The sequence below is a fragment of the Urtica dioica genome, chromosome 8 (genome assembly GCF_054948205.1).
Source record: "Urtica dioica subsp. dioica isolate 48M chromosome 8, U.dioica_male_clone48M_v1_H2, whole genome shotgun sequence".
NCBI classification, from domain to species: Eukaryota; Viridiplantae; Streptophyta; class Magnoliopsida; order Rosales; family Urticaceae; genus Urtica; species Urtica dioica.
Genome location: NC_142763.1, coordinates 9566818 through 9580033, shown reverse-complemented (window position 1 = coordinate 9580033; position 13216 = coordinate 9566818). Strand labels below are relative to the sequence as shown.

Below are 13216 nucleotides of genomic sequence, written 5' to 3'. Positions count from 1 at the left end.
GAGCATGATCAACTTTTTGTTTGCTCAACTTGCTCTCCATATATTTATTGTTTTGCGTTCATAGGCTCACAATTTTTTTTTTTTTTAATATAAGCTTATTGTTTCTCACGAATTAACAAGTAATAAAAGACAATTTAAAATAATGATTGCATAACCACAAGTTTCCCTATAAACATAGACTTCATCCACAACAAGTTTTCATATCTTTCAACAAACACAGAAGTTAATAACATCACTGCGCTTCTCATCTCTCTCTCTCTCTCTCTCTCTCTCTCTCTCCCACTCTCTAAATTTGCCTATATCAAGTATCAACCACAAAAAGTTAATATCACCGCTAGAAGCATTTAAAAAAAATATTACCGCTACTCTCTCCCTCTCGCTTGATGTATATATATATATATATATATATACAAGCAAAATGCCCGCGCGTTGCTTGATGTCTTTTAACAGTAAATTATTGAAATAATAAAAAAAAAATTAATGATGAACATGACGTCAAATAACTTACTAATTGTTAAGATTACATCAATAATATTTCATACATATATTTACATATCTTAATTTATAATGACTGAATTGTACAACTCAAATTGTACCAATGTTATATTTTATTTTACTTCAATGAAAAAAATTATATACACATATACAATAATTACCATATTACAAATCCTATTTCTAAAAATCAAATAGAGAATAAATACAAAATTGCAAATATAGATTATATATACATCTAAGTAAGGAAATTTTCTTCATAGTTAATATTTGTATTATTATTGAAAATCACAATTTTTTTTTTTTTTATAAAATACACATTTCTAATTATAAATAAATATTTAGCTTCTACACCTTTTTCTTTATTGTTTTTTACATGTAATTTGAGATAGTTGATACAAAACATATACGAAATAGATCAATAACATCATTGTAAATATAAGAGAAACTACATCGAAGACAATATGCAAAGTTGCAAATACAGTCTATGATGCTATATTTTTGTGTGTTTTTATTAAAATTGCTCTACAAATGTGTATTATTCTAGTGGGCTTTCTTTTAAAAAAGAATAGTGGGCTTTTATAAAGCCCATCTGAAACCCTACTACCCCATTATCTCCTCTGCATTTCTCTTTTCACAGCCGCTTCCCCTCTCTCTCTATACCGATCGTCAATGGCGAAACCTCCATTTTTTACTACCACCAAAAATACATATGCACGCCATAGTCTCGGACATAGTAGAAATATGTGGCTGCGGTGAAACGTCTATGGTATCGGTCTCGGTATCAGACAGTTCGTATTCGATTTATTTGAACCGGTAATCGCATCTCAAACGTATTATTTTTCAGTAGTTATACCTCTACTTTTTTATTCTCTGTAGGGTTTTCTTTTTTTGTTTCATTTGCCCAAAATAAGAAAAATAAGTATTTAACTTGTTATAAGAAAAATATTTCTTTCTTTCTGATGCAAAAAACTTTTCCCAAAAAATCCCAGCCTCTCATCAACGAAAAGAATGAGACCACCACTTCTCCATCCACGGGTGAAGGCTACTTCGCCGATCAGGTCTCATTTTGATGATGTTGTGATTTAAGTTCTGCTAACATTTTTTTGGAAATATTATGGAGGGATTTTTTTAATTTATTTTTTCATGGTAAAACACTTATCTGGGTATTAGTATTAAGCAATTTTCTATAGAAAGACTAATAAAAATAAAGCTTATATATTTCCAATTTGTTGACAGATGCTCCATTATTTTTTTAAGGGGAAGATCTTCTGAACTTCATCAAGTAGGATCTTCTGGTAATCCTTTCCTATCAAAACAATTTAATTAATCTATTTTTTTTGTGCGATACTCGATCTCTCATGAGTCCAGCTTTTCTTTCTTTCTCTTATTGTTCTCGATTGTATTTTTTTTGTTCTATTCTGAAATATACACTTTTTCTCCAGACTGTTCTAATTTACTTGATCATTTCCCCATGTTCGTCAAGATTAGTTCTGCGCTGATGTCGAAGTTGAAGGTCTAGATCTTCCGGCTTATTTACTATCTTAGGCTGAGTATTGCGGATCACATACACTCGGCTTCGAGGACTGCCATTGCCGCATCTTCAACTTCAAGTGGTGGTTCGAACTGATCCACGGGTGAACGTTACCTCGCCGATCAGGTCTGATTTTGTTACGTGTGGTGATGGAGGAAAAGTGAGACTGAACAAAGAGAATGAACAAAAAAAAGTAAAAGAATGAACAAAAGTAAAAAAAAAAAAGTAAAAGAATGAACAAAAGATTAAAAAATGAAGTTAAACACAACAAATAGAAATTGATTGTGGTCAGATTGTTACATATTGATGTACAATGGCTGAATTTGTTGTATTGGTCTGATTGTAGTTTTGAAGACGAAAGAGCAGAAGTTGGTGTCGATTTCTTCGGTGAAGGAGCATGGAATATATAGGCCGCTTGGAAAGAAATGAAAAACTTTCCAGAAATTTCATGAAATAGCTGTTGATGATTTTTGCAATGCAAATATCTGGAGAATTCCAGACAATTAATTTACTTCGGGCAGCTCCAACGATTTAAAACTGTCATATGTGGATGTCGGTTTGTATTCCAGAATATTCTAAGTCAGAGTGGCATTTTTGTGATTTTTTTTTCTTTTAGGAGTAGTTGTAATATTTTAATCAGAATGACATTGGCATGCCATGTAATTATGAGACTTTTAAAGGGTATTTTTGTCAAATTTTTTAAGTGTACTGTAGACTTAACAGTAATATGAGTCTGCGTGAATAGTGATTCCGGATTCTCCTTTATATATATATATATAATAATATATATATATACATATTATATTTATGTTTGTGTTAATTAAAGGAGACATTGGGGTGTATGTTTATAGATGCTGACAGAAGATAGAGAGCACAGATGATTTGAAATGCATGGAAGCTATAGCATCTCACTCATTCGTGCTCTCTATCTTTCTGTCGTCGTCACTTTGATATACAACATTATCACCTAAAGTCCCTCTGGTATAACCTGGTGTTTTTTAATCTAAATTTTTTTTATTTTTTTTATTTACTGTGTTATATTGTTCGTGGGGTATTTTTATGATAGTAGAGTTAATCTCTTGCTTTTATTACAGACGCATTGATTTTAAAATTTTGCCGATCTACATACATCTCTAGGGTTTTTTATGTATATGTATATTTCTAGGGCTGACCTCTAATTTCAGCGTGGCATACAATTTACAGATTCTCATTTGATTATGAGTGTATCGATGATCAAGTTCATTTCGTATTTCTGATGCGTGATTTTCCTACCGAAAGCTAGTTTTGAAAATCCACTCTTTCCATTTAATGTTTTGAATACCTTTTTATTTTACTTTATCCTGACAGATTATTGCAATCCGTATATTTATTCCACTGTTAAGATATATCTGAAGAAATAATTCACCCATACAAATAACATATGAGTTCTGTTATGAACTAGTATTTTTTTTTAGCAACTACAAAACAAAAGCTTTGTTTGGCTTAGTTTAAGTGTTGTATATGTAATTTTGAGATGTTCTTTTCAATACCATCTGTATCAGTGTGCATACATTGGAATGTTTCTAAGAGCTGGAATCTATTTAGTGGCAAGTGTTTCGACACGTTTTTATCGTAAAAGGGTGTTTTGATGTCTGATGTCATAATTATTAAAAAGAAGAAGAAGAAATTTGAAGTCTCATTATGTACATTTTTTATTTATTAGAAGCAAAAATAACTTCCCGTTTATTGCAAACCCTAAACCTACATTATTAGCTATATATAACAAAAAACAAAATATAAGCAAAATAACATATATATCTATGTATGGATTATATGTAATTTCTGCAGATTCAAAACCCTAGAATTGGAGGACGGTGGTGACCGAAAAGCCCTTTTGGAATGGTGGTGACCGGAAAAACCCTTTTGTAGGAACGATGTGATGAAATCAAGTGTGTCTTATTTGGTGAAAGCCAATATCATTCTTCAATAATCTTACCAGCTATTGTAACTTTGGACGATTACAGTTAATGTCGCCACAAACATTATACGACTAATTGGAAGAATGTATATGGGACTGAATGCAAATTAAGTTGTTTTTTAAGTCTTTATCTTTCTGGGAGAGTGTTTTTGAGGGATATAACTTTTTATAATGCCTTTTTATCAAGGGGTATACTTGCAAACATGGATTTAAATGTCGCCGAAATTCCCCGATTTTCGCCGGCGGTGTCGTTTTCGCCGGGAAAACGGCCGACGAACTCATGAAAGTCGTTTTTCCATGTTATTTCGTTTGATTTTCTCTGAAAATGACATGCCGTTTGTCCATGTTATGTCGTTTTCGACTTGAAACTATAAACTCATATTCTGGAAAAATAAAATGGCGGAAGCAAAATGAGGAAGAAGAAGATGAGAGAGGGGAGAGGAGAGAGACGAAGTGAGAAGAGGGAGAGAGAGAGAGAGAGACCTGACCTACAATACACTACGTATATAATATACAATCACTGCATAATAGATAACATATTATATCATGACCTGACCTATATGCACTAAGGCCCATTTTCAACAAAAATGTGTAATAAGTGGGAAAATTACAATACTAACGCTTATACGCTTCTTTCAAAACATTATAATGTTTTTCTTTTTTTTTTTGAAATATTTAGGATATTAATACATTCAATATACACTCTTTAGTATATATATTACACAATTATACAATTTCAGTCTACATATTTTAGTATACAATTACATGGTACTGTATAAAAAAAAAATTAAAGTGATAACAATGATAAGAGTATACAAAATAATTGAATGAGCGAAAGACACAAATACTACTTCAAAAATGTTAATTTCGATGATAAAATTAATAAGAGCGTTCATTTTGCAGGTGCGTTTGCGCTTGGCCAATTTTGACGCACGTAGGTAAGAACTCAAATTATTATGATGAAATCATGAATTAGGACTACCAACATAATTGCAATCTGTATTGTATAATTTTGTAATAATTTTATTTAGCACTGCAGTTAAATAGCCTTCTTCAATCATTGAAATTTTATTTTAACAGCCAACGTTCGATTGATAATTGAAAATTCGTTACTCAACTTATTAACTAATCGAAAGGGTCAAAAATACCTTTTGACCGGTTTTAAATTAAAAAATAAATAAAATAATAAATTATTTACATGGCAGTTTCTTAACTTAATTAATATTTAATTAAATTTCTTTCTCCATATAATTGTTGATAAGTGTTAATGACAGTTTATCATAGTTTTGTTTTTTGTTTGCTGTTTAAATTGATTAATGGTAGTTTAACAAATGGGTTTTAGAATTACTTGTTTTTTTACGCTATAGTAGTTTATAACACACTTTTTTATTTAAAATATTCAGAAATGAAAGCTTACCCATAAATAATTGAAATCATACATGCATGTATTATACAAAGAATAATCAAACACGTGCAATTTATGATACTACATAACAAAAAATTGAAACGTAAAAGTCCTTGAATGCTCTCTTTCCTGGATTCAGGCTGAAATACAGCTCAATTAAAAAATAAATATTAATTATTAACTATACGAGATTTAGAAAGAAAAAATCAGAAACACATAATTGATAATTGTAGTAACTGTTATTACATATAGTGAACGCCGTTAAATAAAACTTGTTATCGTAGAGGGAGACATCTGGCTGAAAAAGCATAACATGCAATGACTAATGACTAAGTTAAGAATTGGAGAGATCGTGATTGTACCACCTTGCTTGTGTTTAGCAGCTGCTGACAAGTAACAGACATGTAATAACATTTGCCACGTTATAATAAGGAAGAATTTCGCAATAATGCGTTTTTTATGAGCAAAAAACAGCTGTATTTATATATATAGACAAATGTCAAGCGTATAAGAGAGGAAAGAAAATACAGCTGCCCAAAGCGACGTGGCTTGCTCAGGATTCATTAGCTTGTTCTTAATTTTTTTTTTAATTAATCTATGTAGATAAATGAAAGTTCAGGAAGTATATAACAACAACTCTTTTAATGAGTTGGTTTTGATTGCGAGATTCTACAAAGAAAACATGTCTGAAAATATTTTTGTATTGTTATGAGAAATATCTGATGTTGGACTTAATGTTATGATAGTACCTATAATAATAGAACCGAGAGAGAGAGTATGTGGATAGTAACAAATCTATTTTGAAAGGCGGTTTGACCCATTCTTGTTTGCTTTCTTCAAGTTTCATTATATCTCTGTAACAGTTTAAGAAGAAAAAAGCTTGCGTTTATGCATTGTTTTGAATAATGAAATGTTAAGCCACTTCTGATTCTAATTTTAAATTTTTTTGTATTATGCATTCATATATGTTAACGTTTGGATGGGAGGTATATCCAGGGTGGGCAAAGAAGGGGTGAGAGAGAGATAGAGAGATTGAATTCATAGAATCATCAATCAATATGAAAAACCATACACAATTCCGAGCCCAATACACCAAAACCTACTAGAAAATAAACTCTGTTCACAATTCAAGAAGTGAACCAATCCCTCCGATTAGACTCCACTATCCAGCTAATAGAAAATTAATAGTCTAAAATAATAGATTAAACAACTCTTTTCATAAGCCTACCCACTCCGAACACTTATTTATACTAAAACATAATTAAATAAATAAATAGCATGTAACTCAATAACTAATGTACTAATTTACCAAACCTAAGAGCAGCCAATGCATATGTCACGACCCGCGAGCCGCGAAGTACTTACATCTCTTTCCTCCAGAATATTTAAATAAACATAGCATTTGTATATAGTAAGCGGAAATAAATTAAATAGCTATAAGACATATATCATAAGTAATAGAATTTTCGGGGAAATTTTTCGCTTTTATTTCACATACAAGTCTTATAGCGACTATATACATAACAAAACACACTCGTTTGTTTTGGACATATCTTACATATAACTTATATACAAACATGGACGCAAAACTAGTAACTAGAATACAAGTTTACTAGTTACATAATAAAACACCATTTTTCCCCGTTTAAAACAAAAACTCTTATTGCCACAGGTCGAGCGACGCAAGCCTGGACTAGATCTCCTCCTTCTACCCGAGTAAAGCCTTTCCTCTGCCTACATTACCAAGGGTCATAAACTATGAGTCGAAAGACTCAGCAAGTGGGAGTCTATCTAGTAATAAAAGCGACTAGATGACATGTGACGTGCACATAACACATAAATTATGCATGAAAGACATATGATTCCTATCATATGATATGCAAGCACGTGCATACTTACTACATGTGAACTTGTCATCCTGATCTTCAGGTCATCCAACCACCCACTGCAACAACCCTCAGAATGACAAGTAGCCAACCCTCAGACCCGAGCAATTTAATCATGAGGGTGACTCCAAGTTTTAAACTTCGTCTAGGATCCTCTAATGGTACCATCTCCAATCATAGGGGCGCTCAGGAGCTCCCTGAAAGCTCAGACGTGCCCGGCACGCCGGCAGTTACCAATTACAACACTGCGCCCGTCAGGTATCCCTGACAAAAACACAAGTCTTCAGACTTGCTGGTACCACCGACATCTGTTCTTTTTAAATGTTTGGTACCCGATGGAATCAGAGTACAGCCCTAAACTACAACGGGAAGAGCATCGTTTCGAGTAAAACTCGATTAAATATTGTTTAATATGCTCGTCATAGTATTTTGAAAGAGAAATCAAGGTGTGACCCTTGTAGTCCCTAGAACAGATATCTCAGCTGGAATCTGAGAAACGTCTGTCCCTGCTTTTCCCGTAAACCCGTCTATCGGGTGAATCTAAAATTAGTAAGTCAAAGGAAGATTAACTAATCAAATAAGAAACGGCTTGGGTTGTTAGCGGGTTACGCTTGAACTTAACGGGACAAACCCGAAGCTACATTTTCAATAATAGTAGCCGAAGCCTTAATCTTGATTAGTTTGTCAAATTCATGGGCTTTCAACTACTCTTGTTTACTAACACAGTAAAATGCACATAAACATGTGATTCCCTTGGTAAGTAGTTGACTTAATTCCCACTTACATGGACTCCTAATTCGCTAGCTCCTTCCCCCTCTAACGCCTAATCGTTACGGCGATAGCTGAAAATATCTGAGGAATAAAATGGAGCGTTGAACACCATTAGTTCTGCACTAGCAGAAATACTAGTCTACAAATTCTCATCCCAGAGAAACTGAACAAGGCGCACGGAACTCATATCCGTCACACGCAAAACATACGTTCTTACTTAAGAGAATCAGAGAAAACAAGAACACGATTCCCACATGAAACAGTGATCAAGAGAGAGAACAAGTCCTACAAGTAGCGACTAAACATGAAACTCGAGATTAGCTATGCTAAGGAAGCATTTAATAACCCAAATCCCTTGGGCCGAGCCCAAAACTAGAACCGAAACTCAACGTTAAGAACCCAAGAGGGAGAAAAACTTGTTCCTTTCCACAACGATCCACAAGAACCAAAATCACTACTCTTAGACTTGTAAAGAAAGTCTTACCTCTAAGATCATAGAAATTAGAATAACCCGTTGGTTAGACTATAAGCGTAGTTAATAAAACAACCCGTTTAAAAACTATAGATATAGGTTTTGAAAATAATACTAATCTTAATTATGGAAATATGTTATAATAAGTAAAATAATTAATTAAAAATAATTAGAATACTTAGCTTAAATAATAATCAAGAAAGAATAATAATAAGTAAGGTTGTACAAACCTTTATTTTCAAAACCACTTAATTATTTTTTTTCAAAACTTAATACTTGTAATAAGAAACATAAAATATGGTTTAGCTTAATTATGAGCTGTAACAAAAATACTTTAAGCTTAATCATAAGCTTATAGGTTATAAAATTATTTTTGAAAAACATTACAATACGGGAATGTTTCGGATTCAATCACACACGTTCGGTACTCGTAACTCACGGAAACCGACACTCACGGAAACCGACACTCTCGGTTTATCTCGAACCCACGAACCATAGCACACCTGAAGCACCCGATTTGAATCCGAAACAACTCACTAACTCACGTGATTAGTATCATAAACGTACATAACTATTTTACGAATAATATTACATATTATAGTTAAAAGACTTTTAGTAGAAACGACTCGGTTAACAATTAGAGTCGGGAGCCGGTACATTCACGACTCGTCGTCGCCGCCGTCGCTGTTCAAACGCATCGTCGCCGACGCGGAAACGAAAGGATGCCGAGTCGCTGTCGTCGCTGCGTAACTCACTCTGCCTCGACACGCTGAGGTTTCGCAGCCCGTGTCTGCACCGTCGCTGCGCGCTGTCACAGCCTCAAGACATCTCACCGAGCCGTTGACGTATCGCTCGAACTGAACAGCCCCTCTTTGCCTTGTCGCTGAACCCGAACAGCCCTCGCTGCTCGCCCGCGACTCGCCGGAACCATCCTTGCTGCATCCTCGTACCTGCGGTACGAGCTCGGAGAGACACGCAGCACCAACAAGAGAGCATGGTTAGATTAAAAATTGAACCGAGGATACCCAAGTTTCTCGATTCGAAATCAATTCCCGAACAAGGCATTCGGAAATCGAACACTCACCCGATCCTAACCCGTCCCACGCTCAGCAACAACAACAACAAAAACCAAAGACGAGCAACACTTTCAACCAAGTAAATTTTCTAAAAAGAACCTATGTTATTCACATCCTAGCGAGTCTCCGACTCGTCTAAAAACACCACAAATTCAGATCCGATCCTACGCATATCAGTACCACACCACAGACAAAACAAAAATCCACTCAACATACTTCAAAGCCAAGCACATACTCTGAAATCCGAAACCTCCAAAAATCAGCCCAAAAGTGAACCAAAACACAACTTACGTGAAAACTGAAATTGAACAAGTAAAACTCCAATTTTCAACACTTAAAATCAGAGTCCTAATCAACAATTAACTGATTCAAGCATCACACATGAAAACCCCCAATTTTCCCTTCCAAATTTTCGGCCAAAATATCCATAAAAATCTGAAAATCCTAACTCAAATAATTTCAGCTCACTACAAGCACAAACCGAGCCCAAACACAAGCAACCCACGAAATCAACCAAATGAACTCAAAAACCCCTAATAGGAAAACATAGGAATCGGACTAGAAACAAAGAAAACGAGTTGGATTTCCTACCTTGATGTAGAAAACGAACCCACAACTCTCGGCTTCTCCTACTCCACGAAATCCCGCTCAACCTTGTGGAGAGAACAAAATCGGAGCCAATGATTCTCAGCGTGATTGAAGAAGATGAACGAAGGAAAAGAAAAAGAAATGGAGATGAAGAAGATGAATAACGGGAAGGAGAAGAAGAGGACGAACTCACCTAAACCACTCCGGCGTCTCTCGGTCGTTGTTCTCTCTTTTTTTTTTCTTCCGTGCGTTTTTTTTTTTCCCCTTCTTGCTTTGGTTTGTTCCAACGTGAAAGTGAAAAGATAAGGGTAATAGAAGAGTCTAGAATACTATATGTGTGGCTGAGAAATTAATGGGATAAGGACCAAAAATAATCCTACTAACTTCCTCATTCTCAAATTTCCTTTCAAATAAACCACCTTTTGTTTGCAAATCGATCCTTTTACTCTCAAAATAAACATCTCGTCCATAATTAAATGGAAACGATTTAGAAAATAAACCGAGATAATTTCTCGTTGATTCTAATTTATTTTGAATATATTTAAGGTGTTTCGGAAATTATTTTCACTCCCGAGACTCTTCTTAGTACTCGAGGACTCACCGAAAATATTATTCGGGAAATTAAAATCATTCGAGTCCAACTCGAAATTCTCAACTCATTCCGAAATCTTTAATTGACCTTAAATATTTATTTTCTAAATCTAGGACCATTTCACGCTCTAGTGAAATTATAATTTGCAACAATACTCGATTCAAGGAAAAAACTCGTTCATTGATTCCAACGTTCACAAGACGAGTTACACAAAAAGCCTTACTTTACAGCATACCTCCGATGAGTCTACGGAACTGATGCTTCTGAGGAAGGGTGACAGATAGGCTAAAGGGTGGGCTTTCAGCTTTTCTATGAGGGGGTTTTTAATATTATTTTATTATTATAATGCTTTAGCTAGCTATAATGCTTTAACCCTATAGGCTACGTAAGCTAGCTAGGGTTTGTGAAAGCTCACACGTCCATTCACCTCTGCTCTCCTCAAAACCTGGTGGTACATTAATCTCTCTCTTCTCTGACACTCCCTTCCTCTGCCTCGTCACCTTGATACGTAATAACGTGTGATATATTAAAGCGGATTTATATATGTATGGTTCATTGATTTCAACTATCGCAATTATTGATTTTTGCATAAATGAGATTGTCGTTCGTCATATATAAATTGGGTTCACCGGCTTATCTGCTGTTTTTTAAGACCACAAGCAAAAAGTCACGCGCATGAGAATAGTTTGCGATGAAAAAGAAGAAGAAGAGAGCACAGTGGTTCCCAAAAAGTTCAACAAAGCTCTTCTTACTCTATCTATCTACTTCTTCTCACTTAATTCCTCGTCACGTGACTTCTATTATTATGGCTGTGTATTGCGATGACGATGTGATATGCCCTTGAAAAAGACGTAAATCATAAATAAACAACTAATTAACATATATATGGTTGTGCGTTGAATATAGGAATCTAACCACACTATGTGTATATATAAAAGCCGGAGGAAAATGTTTTTCTTTTAATCTTAATACTACCTTAATTTAACTGTTAACTATTTTCTTTCTCTCTCTCTTTTTTTTTTTTGCTAGCAAACTGTTAACTATTTTCAGGAATCCCCGGTGGGCGATGACGAACAATTTTCATAGCAAGTTAGCAACTTCTTCAACTATAAAAAGTTTTGCCTAAAAATTAAAACCCGTCACAAAAGTATTAACAAAGAGAGTGAGAATAAAGAAACCCACATCCTCATTTTAAAGGAATAATACTAGAATTATGATCACTTTAATAATTTTGTACCAAAATTCATTAATTACATTTTAATAAAAAAAATTATTACTTATCTATAGGAGAGAGAAATGTTTGGTATCAAAATATTTCTAAATGACTAGTCATTTAATTTTTTTTTGTATTTATTTCTTAATCATTTAATTTAATTACATTTAATATTTTAACAAACACATTATGTTTAAAAAATAAATAAACTAACACATTTAACTCTCTCTCTCTCTCTCTCTCTCTCTCTCTCTCTCTCTCTCTCTTGCGTGGCTGATTATATGGGTTGTTAAATGCTAACGGCGTCGGACTGCATAAAAGCGACGTATGGTTCATTTTCGTTCTTGATATTTATTTTGTTCTTCGTGTTAGATTTTGTTCTTCCTTTACATTTTTTTCCTAGTTTAGAGTTTAGATCTTTTCATTAATATATAATGTATGCGAAATGGAGTGATATGTGAAGTAAATTAATATAATTTTTTAAAAGTTTTTTGGAATCTGGAAAAAAAACTTATTTCTTTGAAGATCTATTGATATCTTTGTCAATAAATTTTTGTACGTCAATAAATCTTCAAAGAATATGAAAGTGAAGTATTAAAAGAGATGTAATTTATAAGAGAAATGAAAAAGGAAATTAATAAAGTTAAAAAGGTGAATGTACAAAAGGCAGTAATAGTTCCAAATTAAAACACAAGTAATGGGTTTTGATACTATCAAAATGATCATAATTTCGATATTATCTCAATTTTAAATATATGTTTCTCTTTACTCTGGTTTCCATCGAATCTTCTCGAATCTAAATAATTCAATAAAAATTAAATTGGTTGTCGTTTTTTCTTAATTAGATTTTTCATGTTTTACGCATACTCAATTTTTCTTGTGTTGTTTAAATGGAGAGAATATATAAAAGAAAGGAAATTATGATGGAAAATGTTTAACTAACATTGGGATTTCATTGGAAAAATTACATGGATGGTATTTTAAAAGTGCAACGTTCCAAATATAGTTGGTGTTTTGAATCCTTTCAAAGTTTAGAGGTTTTCAAACTGTAAATGTCATCTTTCTTTTAAATAAAATAGTAAACAGTAAATTAAATTAAATATAACCCAAAACAGTAACAATTTTTGGATTAAAAAAAATCTATAAACATAAAAAAAATGACAATTAAAAACTTGAAAAAGATTATTTTTGTGATAAATATTTGGACCATATTAGTTTTAAAAGAAACAC

The 13216-nt window shown here is 33.4% G+C and overlaps 2 long non-coding RNA genes across 5 annotated transcripts; one reads left to right on the top strand and one right to left on the bottom strand.

Moving 5' to 3' along the window:
- Positions 1 to 1190: 1190 nt before the first annotated feature.
- On the top strand, positions 1191 to 2721 carry LOC149387922 (uncharacterized). 4 transcript variants are annotated; one of them, XR_016300864.1, is made up of 4 exons: positions 1191 to 1308; positions 1732 to 1790; positions 1938 to 2152; positions 2373 to 2721. It is a non-coding gene; the product is annotated as an uncharacterized LOC149387922 (long non-coding RNA). The 4 variants fall into 4 exon arrangements; XR_016300866.1 differs by having other exon boundaries at positions 1195 to 1308; positions 1984 to 2152; XR_016300865.1 differs by lacking the exon at positions 1191 to 1308 and having other exon boundaries at positions 1685 to 1790; positions 1979 to 2152.
- A 7455-nt stretch (positions 2722 to 10176) lies between these two features.
- Positions 10177 to 10491, bottom strand: LOC149387921 (uncharacterized). The gene is made up of 2 exons (XR_016301065.1): positions 10375 to 10491; positions 10177 to 10246 (listed from the first exon to the last, which is right to left on the bottom strand). It is a non-coding gene; the product is annotated as an uncharacterized LOC149387921 (long non-coding RNA).
- Between the last annotated feature and the right edge of the window lie 2725 nt (positions 10492 to 13216).